Source organism: Schistocerca cancellata, chromosome 3 (genome assembly GCF_023864275.1).
Source record: "Schistocerca cancellata isolate TAMUIC-IGC-003103 chromosome 3, iqSchCanc2.1, whole genome shotgun sequence".
In the NCBI taxonomy this organism is placed as follows: domain Eukaryota; kingdom Metazoa; phylum Arthropoda; class Insecta; order Orthoptera; family Acrididae; genus Schistocerca; species Schistocerca cancellata.
The window spans coordinates 374,457,540-374,471,370 of record NC_064628.1 but is presented as its reverse complement, the minus strand read 5'-3'; positions in this window follow the sequence as shown (position 1 = coordinate 374,471,370).

Here is a 13,831-nt window from a genome sequence, read left to right as displayed (position 1 = left end):
TGGCATCTAGAAAGCGCATTTTGAGCGACAAAATCGTATTAAGTGGTATTAGAATACGCAGTTGAGCAGCTGCAAATGAACTGTTGCATGAAAATCGTGAACTAGAAGTGATAGGAGAGATGCAGAAAGACATGAAAAAGACAAAAGAACGTTACATGATGTTGGAAAACATAATAAAATGTTTATCCAAACAACTGCAAGAAGAAATTAGTCTGAACCAGATGAGCAATGAACCAAATAAAAATGCAAAATCTATGTTTGATTCAAACTTGTTAAAAGAAAAGAAAAAATTCGTTGAGATCTATATTTATGTGCTGCTCTATGACTCTGGCTGTCAATATCTTTATTCTTCTCTTGTATGTAACTTCTGTGTTTTCTTTCAGTAAACGTGGCTTTTATTCGTATCCAGGGTGTAATTACAAAGCTAATAAAATGTTTTCTTGCCTTTAAATAATATTTTTCATCAGGTTATGGGCCCAGTACACATGTAAAGGCAAAGAACATAGTTTAATCAAAACAATATTTGAAATGAGCCTATGTCTGTAAAGAAACATGACTGCTAGCGGCGATTATAAGGTCAGCATTGATAAGCTTGAAGGACCTGACGACTGGGCCAAATGGAAATGGCATATTTCTATGGTGCTGCGTTCATATGGACTAGAAGATATTATTAACGGTACACGTGAACGTGTAGAGTTGCCGCAAGATGCGACAAGTTCACAAAAAGAAGCGTATGTGGAATGGCACAAGGACGACGCAAAGGCAGCAAGTCTTATAGCAAGTGCACTAAGTAAACCTCTTGCAGAACTCGTCTTAACGTGCAAGAATGCTAAAGAAATCTGGGACAAATTTCGCGCCCGATTTGAACGTAGCAGTACTCAGCGTTTGAATATGTTGATTGAAACATTTTTCCGTGTTAAACGTGATGAAACGGAAGATATTAGTGCACATGTGGCCAAACTGTTATTTGTGGACCTGAACGATGAATTAGAAAAACGTGAAGAAAATACACTATCAGAAAGAATCTTAAATGGTCGAATTTTGTCTACACTGGGAAAAGACTACGACAATTTTAAGGATCTCTGGGATACGATACCGACAGAAAAGCAAAGCTTGAATTTATTGATTGAAAAATTCTGTACTATTGAACTGCGTGAACAAGACATTAATGGAAGTGCAGCTTTTGTCATTTCTAAAACAGGAAAACGGCAAACAAGTAATCAGCAAGTAAAGGTGACGAAGTCACAATTAAAACAGAAGTTTCCGTGTAATATATGCAAACAATTAGGTCAATGGGCAGCAGAGTGTCCACAGATCACTCGTGACAGCAATAAAAGAAAGGAGAAGAAGCGAGAAAGTGAAAACGCTGCATTTACTTCATACGCTATGGGTGTGTGTACCAGTAATCACAGTGACCCAAATAAATGGTATTGCGACAGTGGCGCTACAAATCATATCACTCCCAACAAACAGTATTTTGTTTCGTATAGTGAATTTGATGCTCCTCAAGTAATTTCATTGGGAAAACAAGATGTCAAAATGTGTGCGTACGGTCAAGGAACAGTTTACATCTAAATCCGACGAAACAATAAATGGTACAATGCTAGAATGGACAATGTTTTGTACGTCCCTGATGCAAGTGCTAATCTGTTCTCTGTGAGAGCCATTGCCTGCAGAGGCTACAGTACTAATTTTAGTTATAATAATGTCTGTGTTCGAAAACAAGTCAGTGGCAATTTTGTTATAGCAGGTTATGTGAAAAATGGACTTTATGTGTTGAACATGCGTGTTGTTATAAATGCAAAAATGAATCGTGTGAACTTGATGACTTCATCCGAAACATTGCAAGTGTACCATGAAAGGTTTGGTCATCAAAATAAACAACATATGAAGAATATTTTAAAAGGAATGAACATTAATGTGGAAGATGCCAAGAGTGAATTTTGTGACGGCTGTGCGGTTGGAAAGATGCACAGGCTGCCATTCAAAACACGAACAATACGCGCTACCAGTACTGGTGAATTAATCCATATGGATGTCAATGGACCAATGAGCACGAAATCTTTTGGAGGCAAGCATTATTATGTATGTTTCAAAGACGATTTTAGCAAATTTCGTCGAATTTTCTTTTTAAGACACAAAAGTGAAGTGTGTACTGTGCTTAAGCAGTTTTTAAATGAAGCAAGAACTAATGGACATGTTGTCAAACAATTTAGATGTGATGGTGGCAAAGAATTTAACAATAAGAATGTCAGTGAACTGCTTGCAGACAGGAGAATAGAGCTACTGATTCCTCCTCCTTACACTCCTGTACAAAATGGTGTGGCTGAACTGGAAAATAGGACCATTGTTGAAGCTGCCCGGTCAATGCTAAATCCGAGTAAATTACCTAAAGGGTTGTGGGCAGAGGCATGTAACACAGCAGTCTACCTAATAAATCGTACTGGAAAATTTTCAGTTGAAAATAAAACCCCTTATGAACTATGGTTTAATCGACCAGTAGGACGACTTGATGATCTCAGAATTTTTGGCACAGGCTGCTATGTTCACATTAACAAACAATTCCGTTCCAAGTTTCATGATAAGGCAGTTTTTGGACGACTTGTTGGATATGTTAATGACAAGGATGGGTTTAGAGTTTGGATTCCATCGAAAAGAAAAGTGCTGTTGAGTCACGATGTGAAATTTAAGCCAGAAATTGTTTGTGATTTACATAGTGATCATGTTGAATATAGTGATCATGTTGAATTTGAAGTCCCTCAGGAAGAATTTAATGATCCGAATTCATCTAAAGATGACCAATGTAAATCTCCTAGGCTCTGCACTTCTGGAGGAAGCCAAACTCAAGAGAAAATTGGCACCCTCGATTCTAGAGAAAGTCAAGAGTCGAGTGAATCTGATGAAAATAAAGAATTAACAGAATTTCTAAAAGCAGAAGCTGCTGAATCTTCTAATGAAGAGAAACAGAAGAATAAAAGACAATGAAGAAAACCAACCTGGATGGAAAGTGGTGAATTTTGTATTGCAACAAAAATTGATGCACTTGAATACAAAGATCCAAACTGTTTTTCAGAAATATTGCAGTCAAACGAGAAGGAAGAATGGATGCAAGCTATTAGTGAAGAACTTCAATCACTAACGAAAAACAATACCTGGGTGCTGGTTGACCATGCGAAGAATGCCAAAGTATTGCAAAACCGCTGGGTTCTACGGCGAAAGGTCGCAGTCAATGGAAGTACTCGCTTTAAAGCCAGATTGGTTGCAAAAGGCTGTATTCAGAAAGCAGGAATTGATTATGACGACGCCTTTAGCCCTGTGGCACGTTATGACACCATACGAACTCTGTTGGTTGTAGCTGCTTCAAAGAAAATGATGCTAGAACAATTCGATGTAAAGATAGCTTTTTTGAATGGAATACGTGAAGATGAAGTATATATGGAACAACCAGAAGGTTTCAAAGATGGTACAGGCCGAGTATGTTTCTTAAAAAAAAGTCTTTATGGGTTGAAGCAAGCGCCACGTTGCTGGAACAAACGTTTTGTTGAGTTCATGAAGAAAGCTGGTTTTTCAAACAGTGATGCAGACCCATGCCTATTTTATCGTAGACAAAATGGAAATAGCCTTTATGTGGCAATCTACGTTGATGATGGCCTGATTGTCGGCAGTAGCAAGAAAGAAATTGCTGTTTTTATGGATGTTTTACAACATGAATTCGAAGTAACAACTGGTAGTCTTGACAATTTTCTTGGCATAAAAATAAAGCAATATGAAGATGGAGCAATAATGATAAGTCAAGAGAAATACACAGAAGAAATTCTGCAAAGATTTCGAATGGTAGAATGCAATACAATCTCAACTCCTATTGGACGTGAGTACAATAATCAAAACGAAGAAGTTTCGTCATCTGTACCCTACCGTGAAGCAATTGGTTGTCTCATGTACCTTTCAACAGTAACTCGTCCAGACATCACTTTTGCGGTCAATAAAGCTGCTCGTGCTATGGAGAAACCAACCACTGAAGACTGGAATAGAGTAAAACGCATTTTCCGGTATTTGAAAGGGACCTTAAATTTTGGAATTGTATATAATAAAAAAGAAGAGTTAAAGATTTACAATGATGCAGATTTCGCAGGTGATAACCGGACAAGGCGCTCAACAACTGGAATTCTTGCGCAGTACTCAGGTGGTGCAGTGTCATGGACAAGTCAGTTGCAGAAAGTAGTGGCCACATCCACAACCGAGGCGGAAATAATTGCAGCTAGTGAAGGAGCGAAAGAGTTAGTTTGGTTACGTCGTCTGCTATGAGAATTAGTGGAAATATTGGGGTAGCCTCCAGTTCTTTATATTGACAATGCTAGTGCATTGAGTTGGCAAAAAATCCAGAATATCATCGACGTTATAAACATATAGAGGTCCGACATTTCATTTTCGTGAAAGATATCTGAACAGTGAGGTTTTCTTGGAACACATTGATGGACACAACCACTTGGCAGATATTTTGACGAAACCCCTTGAACGAGTTCGATTTAATTTTCTATGTTCAGAAATTGGCATGCAAGAGACAAAGCAATAATTTCATGATTTTTTTCTTTTGGAGGAAGTGTTAAAAGAAAAGAAAAAATTCCTTGAGGTCTATATTTATGTGCTGCTCCATGACTCTGCTGTCAATATCTTTATTCTTATCTTGTATGTAACTTCTGTGTTTTCTTTCAGTAAATGTGGTTTTTATTCGTATCCAGGGTGTAATTACAAAGTTAATGAAATGTTTTTTTTTGCCTTTAAATAATATTTTTCATCATAACTGTTGAAGGTTGCAATTAAAATCTCTCAACTATTATTTTTCCCGTATCTTCCATTTCCTTTTCAATGGCAACTCTGTGCTATTATTTTTTATTCTGTTGTTGATATATGGCTGCCAGGGGTTACAGTTTTTTGTTCTGTTTAATGAGAAGTAAATAACAGTTACGTGAACTTCATAAAATAAATCGTTATTATTACAAGTTAACTGATAATTCACGTGCCTGAGAAAAGCCTACAGCTCTTCCTTTTCATGTACAACTCTCTAAATTTATCAGGTTATGAGGCCAGAACTGTATTGATTTACAGGACACATTATTTGTTTTACAATATGAGGTGCATTCAAGTTCTAAGGCCTCCGATTTTTTTTCTGATTAACTACTCACCCGAAATCGATGAAACTGGCGTTACTTCTCGACGTAATCGCCCTGCAGACGTACACATTTTGCACAACGCTGACGCCATGATTCCATGGCAGCGGCGAAGGCTTCTTTAGGAGTCTGTTTTGACCACTGGAAAATCGCTGAGGCAATAACAGCACGGCTGGTGAATGTGCGGCCACGGAGAGTGTCTTTCAGTGTTGGAAAAAGCCAAAAGTCACTAGGAGCCAGGTCAGGTGAGTAGGGAGCATGAGGAATCACTTCAAAGTTGTTATCGCGAAGAAACTGTTGCGTAACGTTAGCTCGATGTGCAGGTGCGTTGTCTTGGTGAAACAGCACATGCGCAGCCCTTCCCAGACGTTTTTGCTGGAGTGCAGGAAGGAATTTGTTCTTCAAAACATTTTCGTAGAATGCACCTGTTACCGTAGTGCCCTTTGGAACGCAATGGGTAAGGATTACGCCCTCACTGTCCCAGAACATGGACACCATCATTTTTTCAGCACTGGCGGTTACCCGAAATTTTTTTGGTGGCGGTGAATCTGTGTGCTTCCATTGAGCTGACTGGCGCTTTGTTTCTTGATTGAAAAATGGCATCCACGTCTCATCCATTGTCACAACCAACGAAAAGAAAGTCCCATTCATGCTGTTGTTGTGTGTCAACATTGCTTGGCAACATGCCACACGGGCAGCCATGTGGTCGTCTGTCAGCATTCGTAGCACCCACCTGGATGACACTTTTCGCATTTTCAGGTCGTCATGCAGGATTGTGTGCACAGAACCCACAAAAATGCCAACTCTGGAGGTGATCTGTTCAACAGTCATTCGGCGATCCCCCAAAACAATTCTCTCCACTTTCTCGATCATGTCGTCAGACCGGCTTGTGCGAGCCCGAAGTTGTTTCGGTTTGTTGTCACATGATGTTCTGGCTTCATTAAACTGTCGCACCCACGAACGCACTTTCGACACATCCATAAATCCATCACCACATGTCTGCTTCAACTGTCGATGAATTGCAATTGGGTTCACACCACGCAAATTCAGAAAACGAATGATTGCACGCTGTTCAAGTAAGGAAAACGTCGCCATTTTAAGTATTTAAAACAGTTCTCATTCTCGCCGCTGGCGGTAAAATTCCATCTGCCGTATGGTGCTGCCATCTCTGGGACGTAATGACAATGAACGCGGCCTCATTTTAAAACAATTCACATGTTTCTATCTCTTTCCAGCCCAGAGAAAAAAAATCAGAGGCCTTAGAACTTGAATGCACCTCGTACGATGTATGCGACCTCACTATTGATTATGGCTAATGAAGCAGATAAATACAAAATTCCACTCTTCAATGAAACTAATTTTAGTAATCCAAAATTTCGAATTGTAGTACTGTTAAATGAGATGGACCTGCTGGAATTTATTCAGATTAAATATCCTGAAATGTTCAAATATGAAGAGTGGAATATGAAGAGGGAGACATGGCAGGAGAACATGAAAAAAAAGGGAAAACTGAAATTCCGATTGCCCCATTTCCAGCACACTAAAATACCACTTAAAAAAATATCATAGTAATTTCTATGTGCCTTAGTGTGGCCATAAATTAGAGTTTGAGTATTCACAATTTCAGCTTTCAATAGCGGATATTGTTTATGCTCTTGGTATTTAGTTATTTAGTTAATAATTACAAATGGTATACCGTTTTCAGCAGGTACTCTCTCCTCTTTTCTACCTTCAATGAAATTCAAAAGATGAGCACAGTTATTAATATTTAACATTAAACAGTAAAATAGTTAATAAAAATAATTATCTTACAATCTAAATACTGTGTGTAGTTACTAGTATCCACGACCAACATATTCTGCCATGCTGCCAGTGTCTCTGTCTTCGTATATAAGTTATTCTGAATTCATTTAATTTGCAGTTAAATTCAGTATTTCAGTTTAATTATTAGAGTTGTTGATAACATGATTATATCAGATGATGCATCTTATCAATAGCAACAATTTGATAACTAATCCTTTTTGAAGACGTGATTACATTAAAAGTTATAAGTTATAAAGTGCTTGCATTATAAGTAGATCTATTTATCTCTGTATGATGATATCTTTGTATCACTAGATGGGAAATTACACGCTCTTTTTTACAACTCCTTGTATGTCTCTATTCATAGTATTGTTTCCACTCCACATGTGCACATGATTATATAGCAATTCAGACTTTCCAGTGGCCAGTGCTCACTGGTGTCATGGGTTCACAAAAAAAACCAACACATGATCCATACTCTGTTCAGTGTAAGCGAGGCACTGAATGACAGAAAGTGCAGCCCCAGCACCACCTCCAAAAGCCAAGAGGCGTGAAGTTGTACAGTGCTAGCCACAAGTGCAGTTCACTCTTGCATTCGATTAATACAGCTGATTTGCCAGTATGATTTGTTGTACACAATACCACCACTTACCATACCTCTCATGCAGTGATGAGCTAAGAGGCAGCACCAAGACTAAAATTATCCACCCAAAGCGACATCTAAATATTCAGCAAAAATAAAATGTGTAAAAATAGCGTGTAACATTCTATTCATGGGCGTGGACAGCATGTACAGTATGTTCCTAGCATCTTAGAAGCTAACATATGTAAATTTGAAAATATAACAGTTTAAAATTTATGGAACTACAAATCCTCATAATAAAAACATAATAAACAAAATAATCTAAATGTGAATGTGTCAGTTCGTCTGTGATGAGTAACATTTTGTCTGCCGCTAACATATTTCATGCAATGGACTCTGTATTACATTATTGTTTTAGTGTCTGCTCTCTGAATGAGCAGATAGAATACATAAAAATTTATGGCACCATGTGGACTTTTCAGTCTTTTAGTTCGCTTCTGCAATAATTCACTGTTGTTTGAAATTTACAAAATTCTCACTACATTTTACACATATTCGAAGCACACGCCATGAACAACTCTCTGTGGAAGTCTTTCGAGTGAATTTTCCTTTGAAGACGACGGATTTACCGGAACCAGCACTGCAGTATTGTCACTAAACCTTACCAGCCAGATTATACTTTAGTAAAGAAATAATTGAAGCCAGCCAACCAACTGAACAATTAATTTCACCCAGTCCCCCATAGATAAGACTGTTGAAATACACCTTTGTCACACCAAATTGGTACAATATAAAACTCATTAGGCAAAGACAGATACAAGTGCGACCATGGTGATTAGAATTAAACAAACCATTGCAGTTGCTTTTTTTTTTTACATGTATAGCTGCAGTCAATGTCTTTACACAAAAAGTCGGCCACACAGGATCTTTGGTGCAGTCAAAATACTCTCAGAGCATAAATCAACCAAACAAATAAATCGACACATCAGCTGTCTCCATACAAAATTTAAATGGAACGCAAAAAAAGTAAAAATACACTTCAGGAAACACCATTAAATCCACCAAAACCTATTTAATCCAGCGACACATTGGTGCACCAAAAATTAATCTATAGGATTTATTAAAATTCCATAAATTTGCAGCCAAAAAAACATACATACAAAATAAACCTCCACAATTTATTTATATACAGGGTGAGTCACGTAACATTACCGCTGGATATATTTCGTAAACCACATCAAAATACTGACGAATCGATTCAACAGACCGAACGTGAGGAGAGTGGCTAGTGTAATTGGTTAATACAAACCATACAAAAATGCACGGAAGTATGTTTTTTTAACATAAACCTACGTTTTTTTAAAATGGAACCCCGTTAGTTTTGTTAGCACATCTGAACATATAAACAAATACGTAATCAGTGCCGTTTGTTGCATTGTAAAATGTTAATTACATCCGGAGATATTCTAACCTAAAGTTGACGCTTCAGTACCACTCCTCCGCTGTTCGATCGTGTGTATCGGAGAGCACCGAATTACGTAGGGATCCAAAGGGAACGGTGATGGACCTTAGGTACAGAAGAGACTGGAACAGCACATTACGTCCACATGCTAACACCTTTTTATTGGTCTTTTTCACTGACGCACATGTACATTACCATGAGGGGTGAGGTACACGTACACACGTGGTTTCCGTTTTCAATTACGGAGTGGAATAGATTGTGTCCCGACTTGTCAGGCCAATAGATGTTCAATGTGGTGGCCATCATTTGCGGCACACAATTGCAATCTCTGGCGTAATGAATGTCGTACATGCCGCAGTACATCTGGTGTAATGTCGCCGCAGGCTGCCACAATACGTTGTTTCATATCCTCTGGGGTTGTAGGCACATCACGGTACAGATTCTCCTTTAACGTACCCCACAGAAAGAAGTCCAAAGGTGTAAGATCAGGAGAACGGGCTGGCCAATTTATGCGTTCTCCACGTCCTATGAAACGCCCGTCGAACATCCTGTCAAGGGTCAGCCTAGTGTTAACTGCGGAATGTGCAGGTGCACCATCATGCTGATACCACATACGTGGACGCGTTTCCAGTGGGACATTTTCGTGCAACTTTGGCAGATCATTCTGTAGAAACGCGATGTATGTTGCAGCTGTTTGGGCCCCTGCAATGAAGTGAGGACCAATGAGGTGGTCGCCAATGATTCCGCACCATACATTTACAGTCCACGGTCGCTGTCGCTCTACCTGTCTGAGCCAGCGAGGATTGTCCACGGACCAGTAATGCATGTTCCGTAGATTCACTGCCCCGTGGTTTGTGAAACCCGCTTCATCGGTAAACAGGTAGAACTGCAACGCATTCTCTGTTAATGCCCATTGACAGAATTGCACTCGATGATTAAAGTCATCACCATGTAATTTCTGATGTAGCGACACATGAAACGGGTGAAAGCGGTGACGATGCAGTATGCGCATGACACTACTTTGACTCAGTCCACCGGCTCTCGCAATGTCCCGTGTACTCATGTGTGGGTTCATGGCAACAGCAGCTAAGACACCAACTGCACCCGCTTCTCCTGTGACGGGCCTGTTACGGACCCGTTTGCGTGCTACGACCATACCTGTTGCATACGGTTGGCGGTAGATGTTTTGCAATGTGCGGCACGTTGGATGCTCTCTGTCCGGGTACCGTTCTGCATACACCCTGCAGGCTTCAGCTGCATTTCGTCGACACTCGCCATAGATGAGTATCATTTCCGCCTTTTCAGAGTTCGAATACACCATGGTCACAGTTCCTACAACACTACCACTAACACAGACGTCTGGTAACACGGTGTACTACAGTTGGTCTGCGTGCGGAGACGAATGCAGAATAACAATAGCAGCAAGCGCTACATGCGGACACTGCGACAGCTAGACCAAACCACAACAGTGCACTACAGCCACACTCGTAAACACGGTCGTCATCGTAAACATGTCCCTGCAGATGCTGCTCGCCGACCGTGGCCCGTGTTTGTTACAACACGCAACTGAACGTCGGAGGTTTCAAGCGTCAACTTTAGGTTACAATCTCTCCGGATGTAATTAACATTTTACAATGCAACAAACGGCACTGATTACGTATTTGTTTATATGTTCAGATGTCCCAACAAAACTAACGTGGCTCCATTTAAAAAACGTAGGTTTGTGTTAAAAAACATACTTCCGTGCATTTTTGTATGGTTTGTATTAAAAAATTACACTAGCCCCTCTCCTCACGTTCGGTCTGTGGAATCGGTTCGTCAGTATTTGATGTGGTTTACGAAATATATGAAGCGGTAACGTTAGGTGACTCACCCTGTATACATACATGTATATCACCAATTTCTCACAAGGGAATAAACTTTTAAACTTGACGTTCTTCTGATCTGTTGCAGCATTAAACTCAATATATTTGTCTTGATAATTTTTGTTCCCAGTATACTTGGACAGAAAAGCTGTGCCTAATAAGATACGTGTACACAGATTTGGTACAAAAAAAATCCGTGCACGTTAAATAGTTCCATCCACATCTCTCTCAAAGGTGGTTTCACTTTCAATCAGCTTTCTGTGACTGTAAGTATTCGTCTTAATTTTCACACTGCTCACAGGATATACAACATCTTCACTATTAACACAGTTAAAAAATGACTCTGAACACAAATCGCATCGCTTCTAATGTCGATCATACAGGCTACAGTTGCAATATTCACCAAATATTTATGATAGACTGAACCTTTTCTACGTATTCTTTCCTCAGTTCAGCCTCTGTCAGTGAATCACTCTTGATCTTCTTACAGCTATCAATTCACATGGTGTTAATTGCAACGTCACTCAGAGGTTCAACATCAATATAATCATTAAATATTTTATCGAAAGCAGCACGAAATTCTGGCTGATCATCACTCAATTTACATAGTTTCCGCACCACTTTAAACTTCTCCATTGCCCACTTCTGTGGTAACAATCGACTTACAAATCTGGCCTGGGCAACATAATCAACATGCTAGAACTCATTCTCCCCTTTACTGAGCCAGTCAGTGCACGTATCATTAACAGCCACTTGCTCTTTATCATTAACAATGATGAAAGTTTTTTAGCTCGTCTTGGCTATCTGTAGTGCTTAAACTGTTACCAATTGTTATCTCATCCGACCCCAATGTGTCACTCTCTGTGTCCAAAGTAATATCTGCTACAGATCCATGCTGTCTAGCAAATAAACCGTCAGCACATATGAATTTCCTTACTTGCCTAAAAACAACATCTAACACCAAAACTACTTCAGCCTGGTCTTTACAAAAATAAACACTACCATGGTCGCCCGTTGTCGTTAAAGGGTTATACTCCTGAATACCCAACTCTAGACTGATATTATCATTCTCGCAAGATTCCATATCGAATAAAGTACTTAAACTTACGTCTGCAGATTCCGTTCTCTCCCTACGTTTTTTCCTGAATTTACCATCAAGCTGCCTCCAGCCTCTCGGTAATTCTTCAATTCCCAACATTGCTTCCATGCTAAACATTCCGATTTACCTATGACCATCATCAATACTGTGCCTATTGGACAACCCATTTTCTGTCCTGTTTTCGTTATATTGTGTCCTCCCTTTGTGGACCACATTCGGGGAAACTCTAGTTTCCTGGCTGCTGCGTTTGATTAATTACATTTTGATTTCCACCACTACCTTGCCTATTACTACCGGCCCTTCTCTGCTCAACTGATTCCCACAGTTGTGTGAATTCGGCTGAGAATTATTTACATCACGCTGGAAGCACTCATGGTCAGAGTCTTCTCAGCTCCTGTCTGCTTTACTGTTTCCATAAATTTTTGCATTACTAGCTCCTCTGTTCCTGTAACAAACTGCCCCATCCATTCGATCCACAATTTCAAGAAAGCTCGCCATACTTCCCATGTGGCTGTGTACCAAATCCCACTGCAAGTAGTCTGGTAAACGCCTTTACAGTGTTAAAGTCTCTGTCACTATACTCAAAGATCTGTCCAAGTGTAGCAATTTTTGCAGCTCAGACTCCCAAAATTCGCCTACGCTTCCACGTTTACAGTAGAAGCGTGCACTGCACAGTATGTATTTTGCAGCTGGATATGCTTTCCTATTTCCCTATACCTATTTAGCAGTAGTGTCTCAAACGCAATGTAATCAGTAATGCTGCTACATTTTGATTTGTCTACAGCTGCGCACTTCCATCAAGCTGCCGTTTTACGAACTTGATCTTCCACTCGTCGGACATGCCCTCCACAAAACAATTCTTACAGAGGACCAAGAAATCTATCATGTGGTACTTTCGTTTCCCACTAAAATACATTAGTTTGGGACTTGCCATTAAATGCATAGTCTCTCCCTAACTCAGTAGAATTACTTAATGTGGCCTTTGCCAACTCGATTTCTCTGTTCTTAACTTCTGTCTCTTTAAGGCGTGTAGGCCACTCGTCTCAGATTTTACTGAGTCCAGCTCTGCCTTCACTTCCATCTGACATTGAACTGCATAGCATATGCTGTCTGACATCGACTTCAGCATAGACTCCGTTCCTTTCGTCTTTTTATTGCATTCTGTCCTCACAGAATCTATCCTCCATGCAAAATATTCTTGACAGCAACACTAATTCCATCTGAAAGATTTTTCTCTACATTGATAACTTCCAAGTTAATCCATTCTAAAATGTTCTGTGTTTACTCATTTCCATCCTTTAAATCTTTTCTAAGTTCTATGTTTTTTATTTTTTTATTCATCGATCTCCTTAATTTGATTTTTAATCTCGTCAGCTACTCCCAATAACTTGCAACAGCACATGCGAATCTCCTTATACCAACATCCCATCTCTTTCCCCAAAAATTTTGTTCTTCCTCAGACCTATATTCCTATCCACTCAATATGAGGTAGACTCATTGGGCGATTACTTGATGCCATCAGACAGCAGTGGAACAAGGACGGCATCATCCCACTCTCCATTTTTGCCAAATGTATTCAAGATGGCGGATCCCAGATGGCGGCGATAGCTATGGCAACGTCGCAATGACGTTGTGGTGGGAAGTTCAGATTTAGGCAGTAAGATAGGTCAGTTGGGCTACCTCCACTAACTTAACCCCCTCCCCACCCCCCTCCTTTTCCCTAGAAAATGGCGGGAAGTTCAAATTCGATCAGGACAATGCAGCACGCCATGGCTACCTCCACTAACCTATGAAAATGGCGGAAAAATAGGTTCCTTGGGCCACCTCCACTAACCTAAGTCATCCGACCGC